Below are 10,071 nucleotides of genomic sequence, written 5' to 3'. Positions count from 1 at the left end.
TAACACATCATATATAACGACATAATATATAACACATAATATTTACATTTACATTTTAGTCATTTAGCAGACGCTCTTATCCAGAGCGACTTACAGTAGTGAATGCATACATTTCATAAAAAAAATTGTAAATTATTTTTCCCCCCCGTACTGGCCCACAACCCTGGCGTTGCAAACACCATGCTCTACCAACTGAGCCACACGGGACACTAGACAGCTAGCCTACCATTAGACACTAATGCACAGCCAATCCATCCAACAAGTATACGTTAAGGACAGTAGGCCTATAACGTGACTCTCAGATGAGGTTAAAATTCAGTTAGAAGCATTCGATTTTGCAATGGCATAGGCCTACATTATTTTGGATTTGTGTGCCCTTGAGAACTTTTCACGCTGAAACATAATGAAATGTTACGCAGTAGAGGTCGACCGATTCTGATTTTTCAGCGCCTATACCGATTATTGGAGGACCAAATATATATATATATATATATATATATATATATATATATCATATATACATATATACACACACACACACTTACAACAATACATTTTACATTTTACATTTTAGTCATTTAGCAGACGCTCTTATCCAGAGCGACTTACAAATTGGTGCATTCACCTATAATATCCAGTGGAACAACCACTTTACAATAGTGCATCTAAATCTTTTAAGGGGGGGGTTAGAAGGATTACTTTATCCTATCCCAGGTATTCCTTGAAGAGGTGGGGTTTCAGGTGTCTCCGGAAGGTGGTGATTGACTCCGCTGTCCTGGCGTCGTGAGGGAGCTTGTTCCACCATTGGGGTGCCAGAGCAGCGAACAGTTTTGACTGGGCTGAGCGGGAACTGTGCTTCCTCAGAGGTAGGGAGGCGAGCAGGCCAGAGGTGGATGAACGGAGTGCCCTTGTTTGGGTGTAGGGCCTGATCAGAGCCTGAAGGTACGGAGGTGCCGTTCCCCTCACAGCTCCGTAGGCAAGCACCATGGTCTTGTAGCGGATGCGAGCTTCGACTGGAAGCCAGTGGAGAGAGCGGAGGAGCGGGGTGACGTGAGAGAACTTGGGAAGGTTGAACACCAGACGGGCTGCGGCGTTCTGGATGAGTTGTAGGGGTTTAATGGCACAGGCAGGGAGCCCAGCCACCAGCGAGTTGCAATAATCCAGACGGGAGATGACAAGTGCCTGGATTAGGACCTGCGCCGCTTCCTGTGTGAGGCAGGGTCGTACTCTGCGAATGTTGTAGAGCATGAACCTACAGGATCGGGTCACCGCCTTGATGTTGGTGGAGAACGACAGGGTGTTGTCCAGGGTCACGCCAAGGCTCTTAGCACTCTGGGAGGAGGACACAAGGGAGTTGTCAACCGTGATGGCGAGATCATGGAACGGGCAGTCCTTCCCCGGGAGGAAGAGCAGCTCCGTCTTGCCGAGGTTCAGCTTGAGGTGGTGATCCGTCATCCACACTGATATGTCTGCCAGACATGCAGAGATGCGATTCGCCACCTGGTTGTCAGAAGGGGGAAAGGAGAAGATTAATTGTGTGTCATCTGCATAGCAATGATATGAGAGACCATGTGAGGATATGACAGAGCCAAGTGACTTGGTGTATAGCGAGAATAGGAGTGGGCCAAGAACAGAGCCCTGGGGGACACCAGTGGTGAGAGCACGTGGTGCGGAGACAGATTCTCGCCACGCCACCTGGCAGGAGCGACCTGTCAGGTAGGACGCAATCCAAGCGTGCGCGGTGCCGGAGATGCCCAGCTCGGAGAGGGTGGAGAGGAGGATCTGATGGTTCACGGTATCAAAGGCAGCAGATAGGTCTAGAAGGATGAGAGCAGAGGAGAGAGAGTTAGCTTTAGCAGTGCGGAGAGCCTCCGTGACACAGAGAAGAGCAGTCTCTGTTGAATGCCCAGTCTTGAAACCTGACTGATTAGGATCAAGAAGGTCATTCTGAGAGAGATAGCAAGAGAGCTGGCCAAGGACGGCGCGTTCAAGAGTTTTGGAGAGAAAGGAAAGAAGGGATACTGGTCTGTAGTTGTTGACATCGGAGGGATCGAGTGTAGGTTTTTTTCAGAAGGGGTGCAACTCTCGCTCTCTTGAAGACGGAAGGGACGTAGCCAGCGGTCAAGGATGCGTTGATGAGCGAGGTGAGGTAGGGGAGAAGGTCTCCGGAAATGGTCTGGAGAAGAGAGGAGGGGATAGGGTCAAGTGGGCAGGTTGTTGGGCGGCCGGCCGTCACAAGACGCGAGATTTCATCTGGAGAGAGAGGGGAGAAAGAGGTCAAAGCACAGGGTAGGGCAGTGTGAGCAGGACCAGCAGTGTCGTTTGACTTAGCAAACGAGGATCGGATGTCGTCAACCTTCTTTTCAAAATGGTTGACGAAGTCATCCGCAGAGAGGGAGGAGGGGGGAGGGGGAGGAGGATTCAGGAGGGAGGAGAAGGTAGCAAAGAGCTTCCTAGGGTTAGAGGCAGATGCTTGGAGTTTAGAGTGGTAGAAAGTGGCTTTAGCAGCAGAGACAGAAGAGGAAAATGTAGAGAGGAGGGAGTGAAAGGATGCCAGGTCCGCAGGGGAGGCGAGTTTTCCTCCATTTCCGCTCGGCTGCCCGGAGCCCTGTTCTGTGAGCTCGCAGTGAGTCGTCGAGCCACGGAGCAGGAGGGGAGGACCGAGCCGGCCTGGAGGATAGGGGACAGAGGAAATCAAAGGATGCAGAGAGGGAGGAGAGGAGGGTTGAGGAGGCAGAATCAGGAGATAGGTTGGAGAAGGTTTGAGCAGAGGAAAGAGATGATAGGATGGAAGAGGAGAGAGTAGCGGGAGAGAGAGAGCGAAGGTTGGGACGGCGCAATACCATCCGAGTAGGGGGAGAGTGAGAAGTGTTGGATGAGAGCGAGAGGGAAAAGGATACAAGGTAGTGGTCGGAGACTTGGAGGGGAGTTGCAATGAGATTAGTGGAAGAACAGCATCTAGTAAAGATGAGGTCAAGCGTATTGCCTGCCTTGTGAGTAGGGGGGGAAGGTGAGAGGTTGAGGTCGAAAGAGCAGAGGAGTGGAAAGAAGGAGGCAGAGAGGAATGAGTCGAAGGTAGACGTGGGGAGGTTAAAGTCACCCAGAACTGTGAGAGGTGAGCCATCCTCAGGAAAGGAACTTATCAAGGCGTCAAGCTCATTGATGAACTCTCCAAGGGAACCTGGAGGGCGATAAATGATAAGGATGTTAAGCTTGAAAGGGCTGGCAACTGTGACAGCATGGAATTCAAATGAGGAGATAGACAGATGGGTCAGGGGAGAAAGAGAGAATGTCCACTTGGGAGAGATGAGGATTCCAGTGCCACCACCCCGCTGGCTCGATGCTCTAGGGGTATGCGAGAACACGTAGTCAGACGAGGAGAGAGCAGTAGGAGTAGCAGTGTTATCTGTGGTGATCCATGTTTCCGTCAGCGCCAGGAAGTCTAGGGACTGGAGGGTAGCATAGGCTGAGATGAACTCAGCCTTGTTGGCCGCAGACCGGCAGTTCCAGAGGCTGCCGGAGACCTGGAACTCCACGTGGGTCGTGCGCAACTAACGTTGCCTAACTACATAATATATAACATAATATATAACATAATGTATAACTACATAATATATAACACTAACGTTACCTAACTACCAACAGCGTTAACTAGCTAACGTTAGATCTGCCTGCCATTGATATTTAACTGAACTCAAGATTGCTAGCTAAAGTTTAATTCTTCATCATCTAACGTTTAATTATGGAAATTATAAAACGTTAACTAGTTACTGCTGTACAGTAACGTTAGCTAGCTAGCGATGTTGAATGAAGATATATATATATATATATATATATATATATATATATATATATATATATATATTTTGTTTTTTGTTGCTAGTTTGTAGCTAAAGTACGTTAGTTAAAACAGCACCGTTAGTTAAAACGGCACCGCCTGTCAATGCACGGTTGTCTTCATAGGTCAGAGGTTCAGAGTTGGTACAGTTTAGACACTTTAAGGGGTTGTTAACTACATACAGATAATAGGTCGGAGGCTCAGAGTTGGTACAGTTTAGACACTTTAAGGGGTTGTTAACTACATACAGATAATAGGTCGGAGGCTCAGAGTTGGTACAGTTTAGACACTTTAAGGGGTTGTTAACTACATACAGATAATAGTTTGGAGGTTGAGAGTTGGTACAGTTTAGACACTTTAAGGGGTTGTTAACTACATACAGATAAAATGGCACTGGACCCACCGGGTCTGCGGTCTATTTTTCAGGCTAGAGACCATGTTGCTGAGAGTCTTCGGTGGACAAGCGGTCATTTGATTGATGAAGAGGAGTTCCTACAAGAGGCAAAATGACATCCAACAACGGGAACCTTACGGAAAATGGCAAGTTGTTATATTTGTATCATTTTTTGTTGTTGTTGAATGGCATGAGTGGCAAAGGCTAAGATTGTATCATTTTACTTGTCCTGGTGTAAAGTCTCCTGTGTCAAGTCAATCAATTAAAAAAAAAAAACATTTGGTTGGTCTATAATGCTGTTCCTTTTTTTAGGAGTGTATTTTGTAATGATCTATTGTATTTTTTTATTTCAGTATCCTATCAAGCCCCTTTGGAGGGAAGGCGGTATCACATCACCAAGGAGCAGCTTGAGTTCCTCATAGACTGTCATATGACCATCAGACAAATGGCAGATGTTCTCAATGTGTCGCACTCTGTGGTCAAGCGGCGCATGAGGTAAGTTATCGTAATTGAATAAAGCAATTGTAACACAAGAGGGAGATCTCTACATCCCCTCTAGATTTGATCACATTCCTGATTGATGTGTCTTTTTGTGTTATTTTTCTATTTTGTCATTTTCAGCATTTCGGGTCCTACTCACTGTTGTCAGACGCTCAGCTGGATGAGAGGATCAAAGAGCTGATATCAATAAAAACAGAATGGCGTCACCATAAGAGAAAAAAAATGGTTTTGTAAAACAAACGTATCATGTTTTTAAGGTGGATGATTGTTATCCACGGTGCTGTGGATGGCTACAGCAGACGTGTTGTGTTTCTGAAGGCCTCTGACAACAACAGGAGTGCCACAGTCATGGAGTTATTCAAAGCAGCCATCACCAGCTACGGAGTACCATCCCGGGTGAGATGTGACCGGGTGGTGAAAACAACCGTATCTGTGCCTTCATGGAGCAGTTCAGGGGTGGTGAGAGGGGAAGTGCCCTCAGAGGAAGGAGCACTCACAACCAGAGGATAGAGCGGCTGTGGGGGGACATCTGGCATGGAGTCTCCAACGTTTACCATGACCTGTTCACCTTTTTGGAGACGGAGCAGATCATCGACATCAACAATGAGGTGCACCTGTGGGCACTGCACTTTGTGTTCCTGCCACGGGTGAACAGAGATCTTGCTGTGTTTGCCAGTCAGTGGAACCACCATGGGCTGAGGACTGAACGTCTCGGGTTCCCTGGCAATGCAGAGGGCCAATCTAACAGCAGTAAGGGATTTGTTCGCCCCAAATTCAACCACCTCAGCTCCTCCAACCACCACCATCAGCTCCTCCATCCACCACCCTCAGCTCCTCCAACCACCACCCTCAGCTCCTCCAACCACCACCATCAGCTCCTCCATCCACCACCATCAGCTCCTCCAACCACCACCTCAGCTCCTCCAACCACCACCATCAGCTCCTTCAACCACCACCCTCAGCTCCTCCATCCACCACCCTCAGCTCCTCCATCCACCACCCTCAGCTCCTCCAACCACCACCATCAGCTCCTCCATCTACCACCATCAGCTCCTCCAACCACCACCTCAGCTCCTCCAACCACCACCATCAGCTCCTCCAACCACCACCATCAGCTCCTCCAACCACCACCTCAGCTCCTCCAACCACCATCATCAGCTCCTCCAACCACCACCTCAGCTCCTCCAACCACCACCATCAGCTCCTCCAACCACCACCTCAGCTCCTCCAACCACCACCCTCAGCTCCTCCAACCACCACCCTCAGCTCCTCCATCCACCACCTCAGCTCCTCCAACCACCACCATCAGCTCCTCCAACCACCACCCTCAGCTCCTCCATCCACCACCCTCAGCTCCTCCATCCACCACCCTCAGCTCCTCCAACCACCACCATCAGCTCCTCCATCCACCACCATCAGCTCCTCCAACCACCACCTCAGCTCCTCCAACCACCACCATCAGCTCCTCCAACCACCACCCTCAGCTCCTCCATCCACCACCCTCAGCTCCTCCATCCACCACCCTCAGCTCCTCCAACCACCACCATCAGCTCCTCCATCCACCACCATCAGCTCCTCCAACCAACACCTCAGCTCCTCCAACCACCACCATCAGCTCCTCCAACCACCACCATCAGCTCCTCCAACCACCACCTCAGCTCCTCCAACCACCACCTCAGCTCCTCAAACCACCACCATCAGCTCCTCCAACCACCACCTCAGCTCCTCCAACCACCACCCTCAGCTCCTCCAACCACCACCCTCAGCTCCTCCATCCACCACCTCAGCTCCTCCAACCACCACCCTCAGCTCCTCCATCCACCACCTCAGCTCCTCCATCCACCACCTCACCTCCTCCAACCACCACCTCAGCTCCTCCATCCACCACCTCATCTCCTCCTCCAACCACCACCTCAGCTCCTCCTCCAACCACCACCTCAGCTCCTCCAACCACCACCTCAGCTCCTCCAACCACCACCTCAGCTCCTCCAACCACCACCTCAGCTCCTCCAACCACCACCTCAGCTCCTCCAACCACCACCCTCAGCTCCTCCATCCACCACCTCATCTCCTCCTCCAACCACCAGCCTCAGCTCCTCCAACCACCACCTCAGCTCCTCCATCCACCACCTCAGCTCCTCCAACCACCACCTCAGCTCCTCCAACCACTACCCTCAGCTCCATCGAACCACCACCCTCAGCTCCTCCTCCATCCACCACCTCAGCTCCTCCAACCACCACCCTCAGCTCCTCCTCCAACCACCACCCTCAGCTCCTCCTCCAACCACCACCTCAGCTCCTCCAACCACCACCTCAGCTCCTCCAACCACCACCTCAGCTCCTCCAACCACCACCTCAGCTCCTCCATCCACCACCTCATCTCCTCCAACCACCACCCTCAGCTCCTCCATCCACCACCTCAGCTCCTCCAACCACCACCATCAGCTCCTCCATCCACCACCCTCAGCTCCTCCTTCAACCACCACCTCAGCTCCTCCAACCACCACATCAACTCCTCCAACCACCACCCTCAGCTCCTCCTCCAACCACCACCCTCAGCTCCTCCAACCACCACCCTGAGCTCCTCCAACCACCACCATCAGCTCCTCCAACCACCACCATTAGCTCCTCCAACCACCACCCTCAGCTCCTCCTCCAACCACCACCCTCAGCTCCTCCAACCACCACCTCAGCTCCTCCAACCACCACCCTCAGCTCCTCCATCCACCACCCTCAGCTCCTCCATCCACCACCCTCAGCTCCTCCATCCACCACCCTAGCTCCTCCATCCACCACCTCAGCTCCTCCAACCACCACCTCAGCTCCTCCTCCAACCACCACCCTCAGCTCCTCCTCCAACCACCACCCTCAGCTCCTCCTCCAACCACCACCCTCAGCTCCTCCTCCAACCACCACCCTCAGCTCCTCCAACCACCACCTCAGCTCCTCCAACCACCACCCTCAGCTCCTCCAACCACCACCTCAGCTCCTCCTCCAACCACCACCCTCATCTCCTCCAACCACCACCTCAGCTCCTCCAACCACCACCATCAGCTCCTCCAACCACCCCAACCAACTGTTGCGGACAATAATTCCATTGGAAGGCCCCAGAGGCAGCCTGGGAGTTGGCAATCTACAGAGGGTTATGGCAGTTATATCTTCAGCGCCACTCGTTCATACTCCAACCTGACTTACTACATACACCCCTGATACTCCCCTACTGGGATGAGGGATTGGACGCTATATCTTCAGCGCCACTCGTTCCTTTAAATCAGTTCATTTTTATAATACTATTATACATTTTATAATACTAACATTCCCCCTCTTTCACACACTGTATGATTTGGTCTCTAGAAAGGTACGACAGACATCTTCAACTCTAAACGGATGGGGACCAGAGTTTAGACACAGGTGGCCTTAACAAAAGTTAAGTACTTCCCCCATTCCAATAGGGTTCTGATTGGTCATATTTGGAGAGAGTCAGGTACTGTTAAGATATATGGCCTATGGTTATTGTATTTTGCTCTATGGCGCTTTAGCACAGCATTCCCACCTGCTGACACAATATTTGTCTTCCACTCAGTACAACACGACCCAGGAGAGGCCTACTGCAAGCGTTGGATTGGAGCCTTCAGAGCGTGCTTGCTGTGGGAGGACAACAGAATATTCTGAATGGACATTATTAAAACAGAACTTACATTTTTGTAATGCCCAATCGGGACTTTTATAAATTGTTAAAATAAATAATTGTGTGGAGAACGCACTGTAGTTAAAAAAATAAACTATGAAGATAGTGGTTCGCCCCTGTTACATTTTATATCATTGGGATTAACAGCAACCTACTACAGTTAGTAACATAACATTGTGACAGCTCAAATGATGTGGTTGAAGATGGACTAGTGCAGGGCTCCTAACATTGTTCCTGGAGAGCTACTGTCTTGTAGGTTCACTCCGACCCTAATCTAGTGCACCCGATTTGAATAATTACCTGCTTAATAAGTTAATGAGGTTAGTTACAACTGAGGTTGGATTGAAAACCTACAGGAGGGTAGCTCTCCAGGAACAGGGTTGGAGAGCCCTGGTGTAAACCTACAGGAGGGTATCTCTCTAGGAACAGGGTTAGAGTTCAAACCTACAGGAGGGTATCTCTCCAGGAACAGGGTTGGAGTTAAAACCTACAGGAGGGTTTCTCTCCAGGAACAGGGTTGGAGAGCCCTGATGTAAACCTACAGGAGGGTAAATTTCCAGGAACAGGGTTGGAGAGCCCTGATGTAAACCTACAGGAGGGTACATTTCCAGGAACAGGGTTGGAGAGCCCTGATGTAAACCTACAGGAGGGTAAATTTCCAGGAACAGGGTTGGAGAGCCCTGATGTAAACCTACAGGAGGGTATCTCTCCAGGAACAGGGTTGGAGGGCCCTGATGTAAACCTACAGGAGGGTATCTCCCCAGGAACAGGGTTGGAGAGCCCTGATGTAAACCTACAGGAGGGTATCTCTCCAGGAACAGGGTTGGAGAGCCCTGATGTAAACCTACAGGAGGGTATCTCTCCAGGAACAGGGTTGGAGAGCCCTGATGTAAACCTACAGGAGGGTATCTCTCCAGGAACAGGGTTGGAGAGCCTTGGACTAATGAATCTAGTTCTTAGATCAATGCATTTGAAATTCGAAGAAGTCACTACCGAGGTGCAGTTCCCAGAAGTGGAGCTGTCACTTAATGCAATGGATGGGAAGCCTTATTTCATGTAGTTCTAATTAAATGATAATGGCTGAACTTAATTTGTTCTTAATGTTGGACATCAAATGATCAGATTTGGATGAGTTGGCTGGAATATGGCCGCAGTACTTCAGTCAATATCAGTAAAGGATATTGGTTATTAGTGGAGTATCAGTAAAGGATATTGGTTATTAGTGGAGTATCAGTAAAGGATATTGGTTATTAGTGGAGTATCAGTAAAGGATATTGGTTATTAGTGGAGTGTCAGTAAAGGATATTGGTTATTAGTGGAGTATCAGTAAAGGATATTGGTTATTAGTGGAGTATCAGTAAAGGATATTGGTTATTAGTGGAGTATCAGTAAAGGATATTGGTTATTAGTGGAGTGTCAGTAAAGGATATTGGTTATTAGTGGAGTATCAGTAAAGGATATTGGTTATTAGTGGAGTATCAGTAAAGGATATTGGTTATTAGTGGAGTATCAGTAAAGGATATTGGTTATTAGTGGAGTATCAGTAAAGGATATTGGTTATTAGTGAAGTGTCAGTAAAGTGTTTCTAAATAAACTAAACCTAAACACCAAGACAAGCAATATGGATTGTATAATTTAATATTAATGATC

This window comes from Salmo salar, chromosome ssa14 (assembly GCF_905237065.1).
Source record: "Salmo salar chromosome ssa14, Ssal_v3.1, whole genome shotgun sequence".
Taxonomy (NCBI): domain Eukaryota; kingdom Metazoa; phylum Chordata; class Actinopteri; order Salmoniformes; family Salmonidae; genus Salmo; species Salmo salar.
Note: the sequence above shows the minus strand (reverse complement) of the source record.